The sequence below is a fragment of the Antedon bifida genome, chromosome 6 (genome assembly GCF_963402885.1).
Source record: "Antedon bifida chromosome 6, ecAntBifi1.1, whole genome shotgun sequence".
NCBI classification, from domain to species: Eukaryota; Metazoa; Echinodermata; class Crinoidea; order Comatulida; family Antedonidae; genus Antedon; species Antedon bifida.
Genome location: NC_136231.1, coordinates 11,686,259 through 11,704,017, shown reverse-complemented (window position 1 = coordinate 11,704,017; position 17,759 = coordinate 11,686,259). Strand labels below are relative to the sequence as shown.

The 17,759-nt window shown below is 26.7% G+C and overlaps 2 long non-coding RNA genes across 2 annotated transcripts; both read left to right on the top strand.

Annotated features, from left to right (window-relative positions):
• Window positions 1-251: 251 nt before the first annotated feature.
• On the top strand, window positions 252-1,611 carry LOC144845941 (uncharacterized). The gene is made up of 4 exons (XR_013612610.1): window positions 252-358; window positions 909-951; window positions 1,122-1,223; window positions 1,549-1,611. It is a non-coding gene; the product is annotated as an uncharacterized LOC144845941 (long non-coding RNA).
• Window positions 1,612-1,916: 305 nt separating this feature from the next.
• On the top strand, window positions 1,917-16,447 carry LOC144845514 (uncharacterized). Its single transcript, XR_013612556.1, has 4 exons — window positions 1,917-1,991; window positions 2,308-2,353; window positions 15,804-15,871; window positions 16,127-16,447. It is a non-coding gene; the product is annotated as an uncharacterized LOC144845514 (long non-coding RNA).
• The last annotated feature ends 1,312 nt before the right edge of the window (window positions 16,448-17,759 follow it).

The window sequence follows — 17,759 nt, the reverse complement described above, 5'->3', positions numbered from 1 at the left end:
TTTTCCATATTTAAGGCGCTAGCTCTACTTTTCTTGATATTTTGTTGTTGAGGGCGGGGTTTTTTTGTTACCTCGACAAAAAGAGTTTTTTACGGTTAAAAAACATCGCTTAATTACACTTTTCAACAATAAAACAAATAATTTATTTGTTAAAAAATAATTAAAATAATATTTTACTGATCTTCATACATTAATTACACAGTAAACATGTTTAAATGTTAAGTTAGGGCTAGGCTTAGCCTGACCCAAAATCGAGACAAATTAAAAAACTCAACGAAAGTTATCTCCGAGTTTTTAAAAGAATACTTGGTTTACTAATGGTTTATTTCGTAATAAACCTTACCAAAATTAATCTAAAGTAAGTGTTAAGACATTAGTTGTTGTTTTCTTTATGGATATTAGTTCTTAAGGTTTAATATTAGGCTGATAGGCCTTATAAACTAGGCCTAGTAGGCCAGGCCCTAAATAAAGGCTAGGCCTACCTAGCCTAGGTGATAGGCTAGACCTTAGTTATGCCTAAAATGTTAGTACACAAGGAGAGTAGTTTATTCCCAAGCCGGTCTAGGTTAGGCCTACCTGTACTTTTTCAATTGTTTGTAAATAAGGCCTAGAGGCCTATAAACATTAAACAATTAGGCTTCTGCTTTTGAGGCCTAGTTTGTTCTTGGACATTTTATGCTTATCAAACTAGACCTATGCCCACAATCATAATTCTTACATAGGCCTAGTGTTATTTATAAAGCAAATAATTTATTATTATATTACTGTAGTGGTTTTGGTTAATATTATTATTTTAGACATTCAGGCTGGTTGAGTGTATTCTTCATGTTTTTTATTTATCCAATATACTACTAGGCCTAGGCCTAGTATTAGTAATATCTCTCTAAACTTCATTTCTTGTCTTTCAGATAAATTGATGCCTCTTCAGAAACAATACCAGAATTTAGTATGGTAATTTTAAATTTATTGTATTGAGAATATTTACTTTTATTAAATACGATTACTGAATTTTTTTTTTACTATTAAAAAACAAACAGAATCATCATACTACAAAATATAAACCAAATGAACTTTAATCTATATCATAGCAATTTCATAATTTAACAAGTTTTTTTTTCTAGTTTTATTCTTATGTAGTTTATCCAGCAATTTCTTTAGTAACACTGTTTTTCATCAATGGAAACAAGTTATGTGTGCATGCAGTGAACAAGGAGTGAATACTGGTAACTGGATATGTTTTTATTGGTGCATTTGTCACTACTAACTATACTAATAATATACAAAATTGATATCCATTATATCAAAATATGTTTCATTCTTTCCCAACATTAGAAAAATACATTACATCACCGCTAACACAATGTTCTATTTATTATTTCAAATGCTACTTCTTCTAAAACATGTCACCTTATTCGACTAAATTGTTTCTCTATAACATAAATTAATTTTATTTCATCATCCATGTTTAATGAAAACAATGTTAAATCACACTATTGAATATCATCTAAGTTTAGTTGTGTTTATAATGCATAACATTTTCTTTCTTAGAATAGAACAGTGACAAGTGTAATTATAATTGAAGGGAAATGTAAAACCATGAGGAATACCAATTAATTAAAAAGGTAAATCATTTACTTATTATAATTTACTTAATGCCCATAGCAATTGTTAAAATCATGGATTAATATATTTCTATATGTAAGCCTATCCTTGATCATGAACTCAAAAACAGCAGACACGCTAACTGAAAAGTATAGGTATTAGTAAACAATGATTAATGTAATCAGTTGAGAACACAACATTCAAGTAGTTGTACTTTTATCTGTGTTACATCTTCTCTCTATCTCTCTTTTATTATATCTCTGTTAGCTCTAACTGCATATTTTGTCTTATTAGTGTGTGAAGAAGGATAATTGATATGATTTTAGAAGAGGAAGATACCAAATAACAAGATGAGGGAAGATAAAATGAAGGGGAAACAAGAGAAGATGGTTAAATATAAGACTAGTATTATATTATAGCAATTACTGTATAGTTTAATTATTATAAAATGAACATTAACCCATTTATTAACCCATCTATAAGATTAATATTAAATAACAGAGCACTCAAGGCAATGCCACAATATATAATATAACCTACCCATTTTTTTTCAAAAGAGTAACGGATGTCTTACAGTTAAAATAAAATGAGAAAGATTTGTTATGAGGAAATCTGGGGCAATTTTGTGGAATTATTGTAAACCCAAAACTGGATTTGATTATTGAATATCAATTGATTTTGTTGTTTTTTTTTATATACTTTCAGTTTCTGCTGTGGTTTCAATCAACCGCCACTTCACAAAATTCTTCAGGTAATTAATTAACTTTATGATTTTTTAAATTTAATGTTTTTTGCTTTACTAATATGTTACTTTTATTTAAACTACTAATAACCACCATATAACTGATGCACACAATAGATGTAGTTAGTTTAATGATAGTAGGTGTAGTTGATAATAGTCATTCTTTAGTTGATTTAAACAGAATGAATGAATGTAGCTGATCAATCATAAAAAAAATAGTTGATTATTTAGTTATTGTTTAGTAGGTGTAGTTGAGAATTACTAACTGTTTAGTTGATTTCAACTTATTAAATGTAGTTTAATCAGTAATTGTTTAGTTGATTTGATGCTAGTAGGTGTAGTTCAAAATAAATGTAGTTTATTATTCAGTAAAATAGTTATTTAAACACAACATATTTTTGATAATTCAGTAATTGTTTAGTTGACTTGATTTATAGTATTTGTAGTTAATAGTTAGGATTGTTTAGTTGATTTAAACACAACAAATGTAGTTAAATGTAGTTTAATCAGTAATTGTTTAGTTGATTTAATCACAACAAATATAGTTGATCAATTAGTAAGTATCTACTTGATTCTATGAAAGTAAATGTAGTTGATAATTAGTAAATGTTTAGTTGATTTAAACACAACAATTGTAAATTAATCAGTAAATGTTTAGTTGATTTAAACACAACAAATGAGTTGCTTATTTAGTTATTGTTTAATTGATTTGATGATAGTAAGTGTAGTTGAGAATTAGTCATTGTTTAGTTGATTTAAACTTATTAACTGTAGTTTATTAGTTAATAACTGTTTACTTGTTTAGATGATAGTAGGTGTAGCTGATCAACTTATCAACACAATACATGTGGATGACTTAAACATAAATGTTGTTGATTTATCAGGAATTGCTTAGTTGATTTAAAAATAGTAGGTGTAGTTGAGAATTGTTAAGTGTTTAGTTTATTTAAACACAATAGATGTAGTTTATTATTTAGTTATTGTTTAGTTGATTTGATGATAGAAAATGTAGTTAATTTATCAGTCATTCTTTAGTTGATTTAAATCACAATAAATGTAGTTTATTATTCAGTAAATATTTAGTTATTTAAACACAATAGATGTAGTTGATTGATTAATTGGTTATTGTTTAGTTGATTTGATGATAGTAAGTGTAGTTAATTTATCAGTCATTGATTAGTTGATTTAATCACAAGAAATGTAGTTTATTATTCAGTAAATATTTAGTTATTTAAACATATAGATAATTTAGTAATTGTTTACTTGGTTTGGTAATAGTAGGTGTAGTTAATAGATAAGATTGTTTAGTTGATTTAAACACAACAAATTTAGTTTAATCAGTAATTGTTTAGTTGATATAAACACAATACATTTAGTTGATTAGTCAGGAACTGTTTAGTTTATTTATTGATGGTAGGTGTAATTTATTATTAGTATTTGTTTAGATGATTTAATCATAATAAATGTAGTTTAATAATTAGTAAGTGTTTACTTGTCTACATGATAGTAGGTGTAACTTAGCAGGTGTTGATTTAATCACAATACATGTAGTGGATTATTTAGTTATTGTTTAGTTGATTTAAACAATTATTTGAGAACACTACTTTTATCTGTGTTACATTTTATCTCTTATTACTCAGTTTATATCTGTGTTAGCTCTAACTACATGTTTTGTCTTCTTAGAGCGTGAAGAAGATAATTGATAATATGATTTTAGAAGTGGAAGATACCAAATAACAAGATGATGGAAGATAAAATGAAGGGGAAACAAGAGAAGATATTTCAATATAAGACTAGTATTATATTATAGCAATTACTGTAATAGTTTAATTATTATAAAATGAACATTAACCCATTTTTAAAGTCTATCATATTATTATTACATAATAGAGCACCCAAGTCAATGCCACAATGTATAATTTAACCTAACTTTTTTTTCAAAAGAGTAACAGATGTCTTACAGTTAAAATAAAATGAGTAATAGTAATTGTTATGGAAAAATCTGGGGCAATTGTTGTGGAATTATTGTAAACCCAAAACTGGATTTGATTATTGAATAATAATTGATTTTTGTTTTTTTTATATTTTATATACTTTCAGTTTCTGCTGTGGTTTCAATCATCCTCCACATAATTCTTCAGGTAATTGATTAACTATAATAATGATTTTTTGAGTTTTATGTTTTTTAATTTACTAACATGTTACTTTTATTTAAACTAATAATAAACCACCATATAACTGATTTACACAATAAATGTAGTTAGTTTAATGATAGTAGGTGTAGTTGATAATAGTCATTCTTTAGTTAGTTTAATGATAGTAGGTGTAGTTGATGTTAGTCATTCTTTAGTTAGTTTAATGATAGTAGGTGTAGTTGATAGTTAGGATAGTTTAGTTGATTTAAACACAATAAATTTAGTTAATTTTTATGATAGTAGGTGTAGTTGATAATTAGTCATTCTTTAGTTGAATTAAACACAATGAATGTAGTTGATCAATCAGTAATTATTTACTTGATTTCATGAGAGTAGATGTAGTTGATAATTACTAATTTTTTAGATGATTAAAAAACACAATAAATGTAGTTGGTTTATTAGGAATTGTTTAGTTGATTTAATGATAGTATATGTAGTTTATAATCAGTAATTGTTTAGCAGATTTTAAACACAATTAATGTAGTTGATTATTTAGTTAAACAATTAAAAACATCAATTTAGTTTAGTTTAGTTGATTGTACTGTAGGACAAATTTAAACACAGCAATGCAGTTTAGTTGGTTGTGGAACAAAAGTGAACAGAGTTTAGTTTGGTTAATTGTTGTACGACAAATGTAGACACAACAATGTAGTTTAGTTTATTTGGTTGTAGGAACTGCAGACACAGCAGTTCAGTTTAGTTAATTACCTTAGGAACAAATAAACACAAGAATGCAGTTTAGTTTAGTTAGTTGTAGGACATAATATATTGATAAATAATATATTGACACAACATTAAACTAGGGGTAACAAATGTAGGGGTACAGTTATTATAGAACACAATTAAGAGTACATATTTTAGACAAATCTGAAAGTATAATAGGTTGAGAAATCATCTATTGAACAACTCAACAATACAGGACATTCAAGTAGTTAGACATGTGTAGGGGTACAGTTATTATAGAGAACAATTAGGAGTACATATTTTAGACAAATCTAACAGAATAAATTGTTGAGACATAATCTATTGAACAACCCAATAATACAGAGCATTCAAGCAGTTAGACATGTGTAGGGGTACAGTTATTATAGAGCACAATTAGGAGTACATATTTTAGACAAATCTAACAAAATAAATTGTTGAGAAATTATCTATTGAACAACCCAATAATACAGGACATTCAAGTAGTTAGACATGTGTAGGGGTACAGTTATTATAGAACACAAATTAAGAGTACATATTTTAGACAAATCTAACAGAATAAATTGTTGAGAAATCATCTATTGAACAACCCAATAATACAGGACATTCAAGCAGTTAGACATGTGTAGGGGTACAGTTATTATAGAGAACAATTAGGAGTACATATTTTAGACAAATCTAACAGAATAAATTGTTGAGACATAATCTATTGAACAACCCAATAATACAGAGCATTCAAGCAGTTAGACATGTGTAGGGGTACAGTTATTATAGGACACAATTAGGAGTAAATATTTTAGACAAATCTGAAAGTATAATTGGTTGAGAAATCATCTATTGAACAACCCAATAATACAGGACATTCAACTAGTTAGACATGTGTAGGGGTACAGTTATTATAGAACACAAATTAAGAGTACATATTGTAGACAAATCTAACAGAATAAATTGTTGAGAAATCATCTATTGAACAACCCAATAATACAGGATATTCAAGTAGATAGACATGTGTAGGGGTACAGTTATTATAGAACACAATTAGGAGTACATATTTTAGACAAATCTAACAAAATAAATTGTTGAGAAATTATCTATTGAACAACCCAATAATACAGGACATTCAAGCAGTAGTTAGACATGTGTAGGGGTACAGTTATTATAGAAAACAATTAAGAGTACATATTTTAGACAAATCTAACAGAATAATTAGTTGAGAAATCATCTATTAAACAACCCAATAATACAGAGCATTCAAATAGTTAGACATGTGTAGGAGTACAGTTATTATAGAACACAATTAGGAGTATATATTTTAGACAAATCTAACAGTACAATTGGTTGAGAAATTATCTATAGAACAACCCAATAATACAGGACATTCAAGTATTTAGACATGTGTAGGGGTACAGTTATTGTAGAGCACAATTAAGAGTTCATATTTTAGACAAATCTAACAGTATAATTGGTTGAGAAATCATCTATTGAACAACCCAATAATACAGGACATTCAAGTAGTTAGACATGTGTAGGGGTACAGTTATTATAGAACACAAATTAAGAGTACATATTGTAGACAAATCTAACAGAATAAATTGTTGAGAAATCATCTATTGAACAACCCAATAATAAAGGATATTCAAGTAGTTAGACATGTGTAGGGGTACAGTTATTATAGAACACAATTAGGAGTACATATTTTAGACAAATCTAACAAAATAAATTGTTGAGAAATTATCTATTGAACAACCCAATAATACAGGACATTCAAGTAGTTAGACATGTGTAGGGGTACAGTTATTATAGAACACAAATTAAGAGTACATATTTTAGACAAATCTAACAGAATAAATTGTTGAGAAATCATCTATTGAACAACCCAATAATACAGGACATTCAAGCAGTTAGACATGTGTAGGGGTACAGTTATTATAGAGAACAATTAAGAGTACATATTTTAGACAAATCTAACAGAATAAATTGTTGAGACATAATCTATTGAACAACCCAATAATACAGAGCATTCAAGCAGTTAGACATGTGTAGGGGTACAGTTATTATTGAGCACAATTGAGAGTACATATTTTAGACAAATCTAACAGTATAATTGGTTGAGAAATCATCTATTGAACAATCCAATAATACAGGACATTCAAGCAGTTAGACATGTGTAGGGGTACAGTTATTATAGGACACAATTAGGAGTAAATATTTTAGACAAATCTGAAAGTATAATTGGTTGAGAAATCATCTATTGAACAACCCAATAATACAGGACATTCAACTAGTTAGACATGTGTAGGGGTACAGTTATTATAGAACACAAATTAAGAGTACATATTGTAGACAAATCTAACAGAATAAATTGTTGAGAAATCATCTATTGAACAACCCAATAATACAGGATATTCAAGTAGATAGACATGTGTAGGGGTACAGTTATTATAGAACACAATTAGGAGTAGGCCTACATATTTTAGACAAATCTAACAAAATAAATTGTTGAGAAATTATCTATTGAACAACCCAATAATACAGGACATTCAAGCAGTAGTTAGACATGTGTAGGGGTACAGTTATTATAGAAAACAATTAGGAGTATATATTTTAGACAAATCTAACAGTACAATTGGTTGAGAAATTATCTATAGAACAACCCAATAATACAGGACATTCAAGTATTTAGACATGTGTAGGGGTACAGTTATTGTAGAACAAAATTAAGAGTACATATTTTAGACTTGGTTGAGAAATCATCTAGTAGATGATAGTAGGCATAGCTTATCAACTTATCAACACAATAAATATGGTAGATACATCAGTAATTTTGTAGTTGATTTAAGCATAAATGTTGTTGATTTATCAGGAATTGTTTAGTTGATTTAAAAATAGTAGGTGTAGTTGATAATTAATTAATGTTTAGTACAATAGATGTAGTTGATTAATTAGTAATTGTTTAGTCGATTTGATGATAGTGAGTGTAGTTGAGCATTATTAAGTGTTTAGTTTATTTAAACACAATAGATGCAGTTCGTTATTTAGTTATTGTTTAGTTGATTTGATGATAGTAAGTGTAGTTAATTTATCAGTATTTGTTTAGTTCATTTAATCACAATAAATGTAGTTTATTATTCAGTAAATATTTAGTTATTTAAACACTACATTACACTAGTTTGATAATTCAGTAATTGTTTAGTTGATTTGATGATAGTAGGTGTTGTTAATAGTTAGGATTGTTTAGTTGATTGAAACACAACAAATGTAGTTGGTATATCAGGAAATGTTTATTCAGTTGATTTAATGATAGTAGATGTAGTTGATAATCAGTAATCATTTAGCGGATTTAAACACAATAAATGTAGTTTATTATTTAGTTATTATATAGTTTATTTAATGATAGTAAGTGTAGTTAATTTATCAGTCATTGTTTTGATGATATTAGGTGTAGTTAATAGTTAGGATTGTTTAGTTGATTTAAACACAACACATGAAGTTTAATTGTTAATTTTTTAGTTGATTTAATCACAATAAATATTGTTTATTATTCAGTAAATATTAATTATTTAAACACAACATATAATTGATAATTCAGTAATTGTTTAGTTGATATGTTGATAGTATGTGTAGTTAATAGTTAGAATTGTTTAGTTGAGTTAAACACAACAAATGTAGTTTAATCAGTAGTTGTTTAGTTGATTTAATCAGAATAAATGTAATTAAATAAGTAATTATTTATTTGATTTACACACAATAAATGTAGTTGATCAATTAGTAAGTATTTACTTGATTCTATGAAAGTAGATGTAGTTGATAATTAGTAAATGTTTAGTTGATTTAAACACAACAATTGTAATTTAATCACTTTGATGATAGTAGGTGTAGTTGAGAATTAGTCATTGTTTAGTTGATTTAAACTTATTAACTGTAGTTTATTAGTTAATAACTGTTTACTTGTTTAGATGATAGTAGGTGTAGCTGATCAACTTATCAACACAATACATGTGGATGACTTAAACATAAATGTTGTTGATTTGTCAGGAATTGCTTAGTTGATTTAAAAATAGTAGGTGTAGTTGAGAATTGTTAAGTGTTTAGTTTATTTAAACACAATAGATGTAGTTTATTATTTAGTTATTGTTTAGTTGATTTGATGATAGAAAATGTAGTTTATTATTCAGTAAATATTTAGTTATTTAAACACAATAGATGTAGTTGATTGATTAATTAGTAATTGTTTAGTTGATTTGATGATAGCAAGTGTAGTTGAGAATTATTAGGTATTTAGTATATTTCAACACAATTAATGTAGTTGATTATTTAGTAATTGTTTAGTTCATTTAATCAGAATAAATGTAATTTAATTAGTAATTGTTTAGTTGTCTTAATAACAATAAATTTAGGTGATAATCAGTAATTGTTTAGTTGATTTAGTCACAATAAATGTAATTTAATCCGTAATTATTTAGTTGATATAAACATAATCAATGTAGTTGATTACTTAGTAATTGCTTAGTTCATTTTATGATAGTAGGTGTAGTTGATAATCAGTCATTGTTTAGTTGATTTAAAAACAATAAATGTAGTTTAATATTCAGGAATTATTCACTTGATTTTATGATAGTAGATATGGTTGATAATTAGTCAGTGTTTAGTTTATTTAAACACAATAAATGTAGTTTAATATTCAGGAATTATTCACTTGATTTTATGATAGTAGATATGGTTGATAATTAGTCAGTGTTTAGTTTATTTAAACACAATAAATGTAGTTTAATATTCAGGAATTATTCACTTGATTTTATGATAGTAGATATGGTTGATAATTAGTCAGTGTTTAGTTTATTTAAACACAATAAATGTAGTTTAATATTCAGGAATTATTCACTTGATTTTATGATAGTAGATATGGTTGATAATTAGTCAGTGTTTAGTTTATTTAAACACAATAAATGTAGTTTAATATTCAGGAATTATTCACTTGATTTTATGATAGTAGATATGGTTGATAATTAGTCAGTGTTTAGTTTATTTAAACACAATAAATGTAGTTTAATATTCAGGAATTATTCACTTGATTTTATGATAGTAGATATGGTTGATAATTAGTCAGTGTTTAGTTTATTTGATAATAGCAGATGTAGGAATTAGTAACTGTTTAGTTGATTTAAACTTTTTAAATGTAGTTTATTAGTTAATAAGTGTTTACTTGTTTAGATAGTAGATGTAGCTGATCATCTTATCAACACAATAAATGTAGTTGATAATTATCAATTTTTCATTTGATTTAAACACAATAAATGTGGTCGATTAATCAGTAATTGTTTAATTGATTTGATGATAGAAAGTGTAGTTGATAATTATTAATTGTGATAATTGGTTGATAATTAGTCAGTGTTGTTTTAAGGCAAAATTAAACAGAGGAATGCAGTGCAGTTTAGTTTGTTGATTTATACCAAAATTAAACAGAGGAATTAAAGTTTAGTTTAGTTGATTGTAGGACAAATGTAGACAGCAATACAGTTTAGTTGGTTGATTTATACCAAAATTAAACACAACAATGTAGTTTGATTTATTGGTTGTAGGACAATAAACAGAGGAATACAGTTCAGTTTAGGTAATTGTTGTAGGACAAAATTAAACACAACAATGTAGTTTGATCTATTAGTTGTAGGACAAATATAAACAGAGGAATGCAGTTCAGTTTAGTAGTTGATTTATGCCAAAATTAAACAGAGGAATTAAAGTTTAGTTTAGTTGATTGTGGGACAAATGTAGACAGCAATACAGTTCAGTTTAGTTGGTTGATTTATACCAAAATTAAACAGAGAAATGCAGTGCAGTTTAGTTAGTTGATTTATGCCAAAATTAAACAAAGGAATTAAAGTTTAGTTTAGTTGATTGTGGGACAAATGTAGACAGCAATACAGTTCAGTTTAGTTGGTTGATTTATACCAAAATTAAACAGAGGAATGCAGTGCAGTTTGGTTAGTTGATTTATGCCAAAATTAAACAGAGGAATTAAAGTTTAGTTTAGTTGATTGTGAGACAAATGTAGACAGCAATACAGTTCAGTTTAGTTGGTTGATTTATACCAAAATTAAACAGAGGAATGCAGTTTAGTTTAGTTTAGTTGGTTGCTTTAGGACAAAATTAAACACAACAAAGTAGTTTGATCTATTGGTTGTAAGACAAATATAAATAGATGAATGCAATTCAGTTTAGGTAATTGTTGTAGGAAAAAATTAAACACAACAATGTAGTTTGATCTATTGGTTGTAGGACAAATATAAACAGAGGAATGCAGTTCAGTTTAGTTGGTTGCTTTAGGACAAAATTAAACACAACAATGTAGTTTGATCTATTAGTTGTAGGACAAATATAAACAGAGGAATGCAGTTCAGTTTAGTTGGTTGTTTTAGGACAAAATTAAACACAACAATGTAGTTTGATCTATTAGTTGTAGGACAAATATAAACAGATGAATGCAGTTCAGTTTAGTTGGTTGCTTTAGGATAAAATTAAACACAACAATGTAGTTTGATCTATTGGTTGTAGGACAAATATAAACAGAGGAATGCAGTTCACTTTAGTTGGTTGCTTTAGGACAAAATTAAACACAACAATGTAGTTTGATCTATTAGTTGTAGGACAAATATAAACAGAGGAATGCAGTTCAGTTTAGTTGGTTGTTTTAGGACAAAATTAAACACAACAATGTAGTTTGATCTATTAGTTGTAGGACAAATATAAACAGATGAATGCAGTTCAGTTTAGTTGGTTGCTTTAGGATAAAATTAAACACAACAATGTAGTTTGATCTATTGGTTGTAGGACAAATATAAACAGAGGAATGCAGTTCAGTTTAGTTGGTTGCTTTAGGATAAAATTAAACACAAAAAAGTAGTTTGATCTATTGTTGTAGGACAAATATGAACAGAGGAATGCAGTTCAGTTTAGTTGGTTGCTTTAGGATAAAATTAAACACAACAATGTAGTTTGATTTATTGGTTGTAGGACAAATATAAACAGAGGAATGCAGTTTAGTTTAGTTGGTTTAAATATAAACATAATAAATATAGTTGATTATTCAATAATTGTTTACTTTATAATAGATATAGTTGATAATTGGTCATTGTTTATTTAAACCTAATACATTTAGTTTATTAAGCAGTAGTTGTTTAGTTGATTTGGTGATAGTAGATATAGTTGATAAGTATTATTGTTTAATTGATTTGATGATAGGTGTAGTTGATAATTATTAATTGTATAGTAGATTTAAACACAATAGACTTAGTTGATTAAACAGCAATAGGTTAGTTTATTTGATATTTAATAATGTAGTTGATAATTAGTCATTGTTTAGTTGATTTAAACACAATAAATGTAGTTTAATATTCAGGAATTATTCACTTGATTTTATGATAGTAGATATGGTTGATAATTAGTCAGTGTTTAGTTTATTTAAACACAATAAATGTAGTTTAATATTCAGGAATTATTCACTTGATTTTATGATAGTAGATATGGTTGATAATTAGTAACTGTTTACTTGATTTAAACTTTTTAAATGTAGTTTATTAGTTAATAAGTGTTTACTTGTTTAGATTGTAGATGTAGCTGATCATCTTATCAACACAATAAATGTAGTTGATAATTATCAATTTTTCATTTGATTTAAACACAATAAATTTAGTCGATTAATCAGTAATTGTTAAATTGATTTGATGATAGAAAGTGTAGTTGATAATTATTAATTGTGATAATTGGTTGATAATTAGTCAGTGTTGTTTTAGGGCAAAATTAAACAGAGGAGTGCAGTTTAGTTAGTTGATTTATGCCAAAATTAAACAGAGGAATAATAGTTTAGTTTAAGTGATTGTAGGACAAATGTAGACACAGCAATACAGTTTAGTTGGTTGATTTATACCAAAATTAAACAGAGGAATTAAAGTTTAGTTTAGTTGATTGTGAGACAAATGTAGACAGCAATACATTTCAGTTTAGTTGGTTGCTTTAGGACAAAATTAAACACAACAATGTAGTTGTATCTATTAGTTGTAGGACAAATATAAACAGATGAATACAGTTCAGTTTAGTTGGTTGCTTTAGGATAAAATTAAACACAACAATGTAGTTTGATCTATTGGTTGTAGGACAAATATAAACAGAGGAATGCAGTTCAGTTTAGTTGGTTGCTTTAGGACAAAATTAAACACAACAATGTAGTTTGATCTATTAGTTGTAGGACAAATATAAACAGATGAATACAGTTCAGTTTAGTTGGTTGCTTTAGGATAAAATTAAACACAACAATGTAGTTTGATTTATTGGTTGTAGGACAAATATAAACAGAGGAATGCAGTTCAGTTTAGTTGGTTTAAATATAAACATAATAAATGTAGTTGATTATTCAATAATTGTTTATTTTATAATAGATATAGTTGATAATTGGTCATTGTTTATTTAAACCTAATACATTTAGTTTATTAAGCAGTAGTTGTTTAGTTGATTTGGTGATAGTAGATATAGTTGATAAGTATTATTGTTTAATTGATTTGATGATAGGTGTAGTTGATAATTATTAATTGTTTAGTAGATTTAAACACAATAGACTTAGTTGATTAAACAGCAATAGGTTAGTTTATTTGATATTTAATAATGTAGTTGATAATTAGTCATTGTTTAGTTGATTTAAACACAATAAATGTAGTTTAATATTCAAGAATTATTCACTTGATTTTATGATAGTAGATATGGTTGATAATTAGTCAGTGTTTAGTTTATTTAAACACAATAAATGTAGTTTAATATTCAGGAATTATTCACTTGATTTTATGATAGTAGATATGGTTGATAATTAGTCAGTGTTTAGTTTATTTAAACACAATAAATGTAGTTTAATATTCAGGAATTATTCACTTGATTTTATGATAGTAGATATGGTTGATAATTAGTCAGTGTTTAGTTTATTTAAACACAATAAATGTAGTTTAATATTCAGGAATTATTCACTTGATTTTATGATAGTAGATATGGTTGATAATTAGTAACTGTTTAGTTGATTTAAACTTTTTAAATGTAGTTTATTAGTTAATAAGTGTTTACTTGTTTAGATAGTAGATGTAGCTGATCATCTTATCAACACAATAAATGTAGTTGATAATTATCAATTTTTCATTTGATTTAAACACAATAAATTTAGTCGATTAATCAGTAATTGTTAAATTGATTTGATGATAGAAAGTGTAGTTGATAATTATTAATTGTGATAATTGGTTGATAATTAGTCAGTGTTGTTTTAGGGCAAAATTAAACAGAGGAGTGCAGTTTAGTTAGTTGATTTATGCCAAAATTAAACAGAGGAATAATAGTTTAGTTTAGGTGATTGTAGGACAAATGTAGACACAGCAATACAGTTTAGTTGGTTGATTTATACAAAAATTAAACAGAGGAATTAAAGTTTAGTTTAGTTGATTGTGAGACAAATGTAGACAGCAATACAGTTCAGTTTAGTTGGTTGCTTTAGGACAAAATTAAACACAACAATGTAGTTGTATCTATTAGTTGTAGGACAAATATAAACAGATGAATACAGTTCAGTTTAGTTGGTTGCTTTAGGATAAAATTAAACACAACAATGTAGTTTGATCTATTGGTTGTAGGACAAATATAAACAGAGGAATGCAGTTCAGTTTAGTTGGTTGCTTTAGGACAAAATTAAACACAACAATGTAGTTTGATCTATTAGTTGTAGGACAAATATAAACAGATGAATACAGTTCAGTTTAGTGGGTTGCTTTAGGATAAAATTAAACACAACAATGTAGTTTGATCTATTGGTTGTAGGACAAATATAAACAGAAGAATGCAGTTCAGTTTAGTTGGTTTAAATATAAACTTAATAAATGAAGTTGATTATTCATTAATTGTTTACTTGATAGTAGATATAGTTGATAATTAGTCATTGTTTATTTAAACCTAATACAGCTAGTTTATTAATCAGTAGTTGATTTGGTGATGGTAGATATAGTTGATAAGTTTTATTGTTTAATTGATTTGATGATAGGTGTAGTTGTTTAGTAGATTTAAACACAATAGACATAGTTGATTAAACAGCAATAGGTTAGTTTATTTGATAATAATAATGTAGTTGATAATTAGTAATTTCAGTTGATTTAATCATAATAAATGTAGTTTAATAATCAGTAGTTGTTTAGTTAATTTGATGATAATTAGTAGGTGTAGCTGATAAATAGATAATTGGTAATTGTTTAGTAGATTTGAACATAATAAACATAGTTTATTAAACATCAATAGTTTAGTTTATTTGAGTGTAGTTGATTATTAGTAATTGTTTAGTTGGTTTAAACACAACATAGGTAGTTGATGTATCAGGGATTACTTATTTGATTTGAAATGTTTAGTTGATTTAAACACAATAAATGTAGTTGATCAACCTGTAATGTTTACTTGCTTTGATGATAGTAGATGCAGATGATTAATTAGTTATTGTTTAGTTTAATAGTAAGTTTAGTTGATAATTAATAATTTTTTTTCAATTTTAGTTGTATGGAAGCAGTGACCAAGATAATCAGAAACTGAATGGGAAAGAAGATGAATTATATATATGTTGGTATGATACTTTTAATTATCTCAATTAAAACCAACCACCCATATTCATGAAATAAAGTGCAAAACAAATTCTAAGCAATTGATTAAACCAAATATAAAAATCCTTACAATTAGAATATAGTGAAAACTATGTAGGCCAATCAGAAACTAACTTGACTGAAATGTAGCAATTTACATTGTTAAAACCATTGAAGTTAGTTATTTTAGTCTATTAAAATGAACTCTCAACATGTTTATTTTCTTTTTCTACCCACAGTTAGTTAATGTTTGGACTTTGCAGCATTTGTATAGAATGAGTTAAATGCAGCAAAACAGCATTACACCAGCACGATAATCCATATTTGTACAGTTTCGAGGCTCACTTGTTTTGGTAGTAGATTGAGTCTTCCGAGACATCGGCCACATACATATAGAGGACAGATATGAAAGAGCACCTGGATTGGTGGAACTTACATAATGTAACCCTTAGTGGAAAAGCATGTAGTTGAACAGAGTCTTCTTACGAAGTACTATAATGAGAACATTACTCAATAAAATGGAAGTTTACTATTGTATTATTTTGTAAAATGAACATTTATGTTTTGCAACAAACTAAAATTCTTTAGAGTAATTGTTTGTGATATTTTAGTAAGATTTTTTTAAATTGAATTATATCGCTATATATTGCTATTTGTGATTAAATAAACGAAGTGAAGAAATAAAGTTTAAAAAAAAATATATTGAATTAACAACTGTAATTATTTGTAGGCCTACACCTGATCATATCCAATTTCTAAATGATAACAAAAACAAAATTGTTGATTTATCAAAGGATGTATAAGTGTATATAGCTACAGATAAGAAGATTGAAATTTAGTGGTTGCACGTTAAAGCGGATGGTTGAGTGTGGAATTTGACTTTATCACATGGGTGGAGTTGTTTCTTCTTGTCTATCAGCTGCATGAGAAAAACTTCACCATGATTACGTTTTACTTGCAATTCTTCAAAATAATAAATAAATAATGGTACAAGGCAAAAGTGGCAACGTCCCCATAACTATAATACCATATAACTCTTTTAAACACAAGAATGAATCTAAATTTGCTTCAAAATGCTTATTTTTATTTATATTCAAGTTGATATAACAATTACTGCTTGGATTATTGAAAATACAGCAGAAATGACTTCAGCCTACTTTACTATTTTCAATTATTTTTCATTTTAATTTATTCCAGTGTACAAGATTGCCATAAAAATACTCTATACAATTTGAGTTACATTAAAACTGTACATTAAATAAAAGCAAACTTAACAGATTTAGGCATAGGCCTATATATTATTTAAAATGACATTAAATGCTGAAATATTACAAACAAAAAATTGATGCTTGATTGCACACAAGAACACAAACATAATTCATAAACAAAATTAGTCAAATTTTAAAAATAGACATTTAAAAATAAAGATAATTTCATTTAGTGTGTAGAGTAGCCTAGTTCTTGGCAGAAATTAAATTTTGTACTTATGAATCCGTTTATTTGGGATAATATTAAAATAATATAAATAAGTAAAAGTAGTAGCCTACATAATTTTTAATATACAGTATACATTTAACCCTAGCCTATATAATTTATTTGTAAATAATGTCGCTAATAATAATACTATTATTACCGTAAATCTTCTTATAGTAACCCACTCTAATAGTAACCCCCTTCTAATAGTAACCCACCTTTATAAGTCAATCTATAATAATAACCCACTACTCTAATAATAACCCATGGGGGTTACTATTAGAGTCACAAAAACTATTGACAAAATGATTGGTCGTTTATGATGCAGGCAGCCGTATTTTGAAAATAAGGAGATAATGCATGTTGATCTCGGGAGTGGGGGAAGATTGAGTGTTTTTG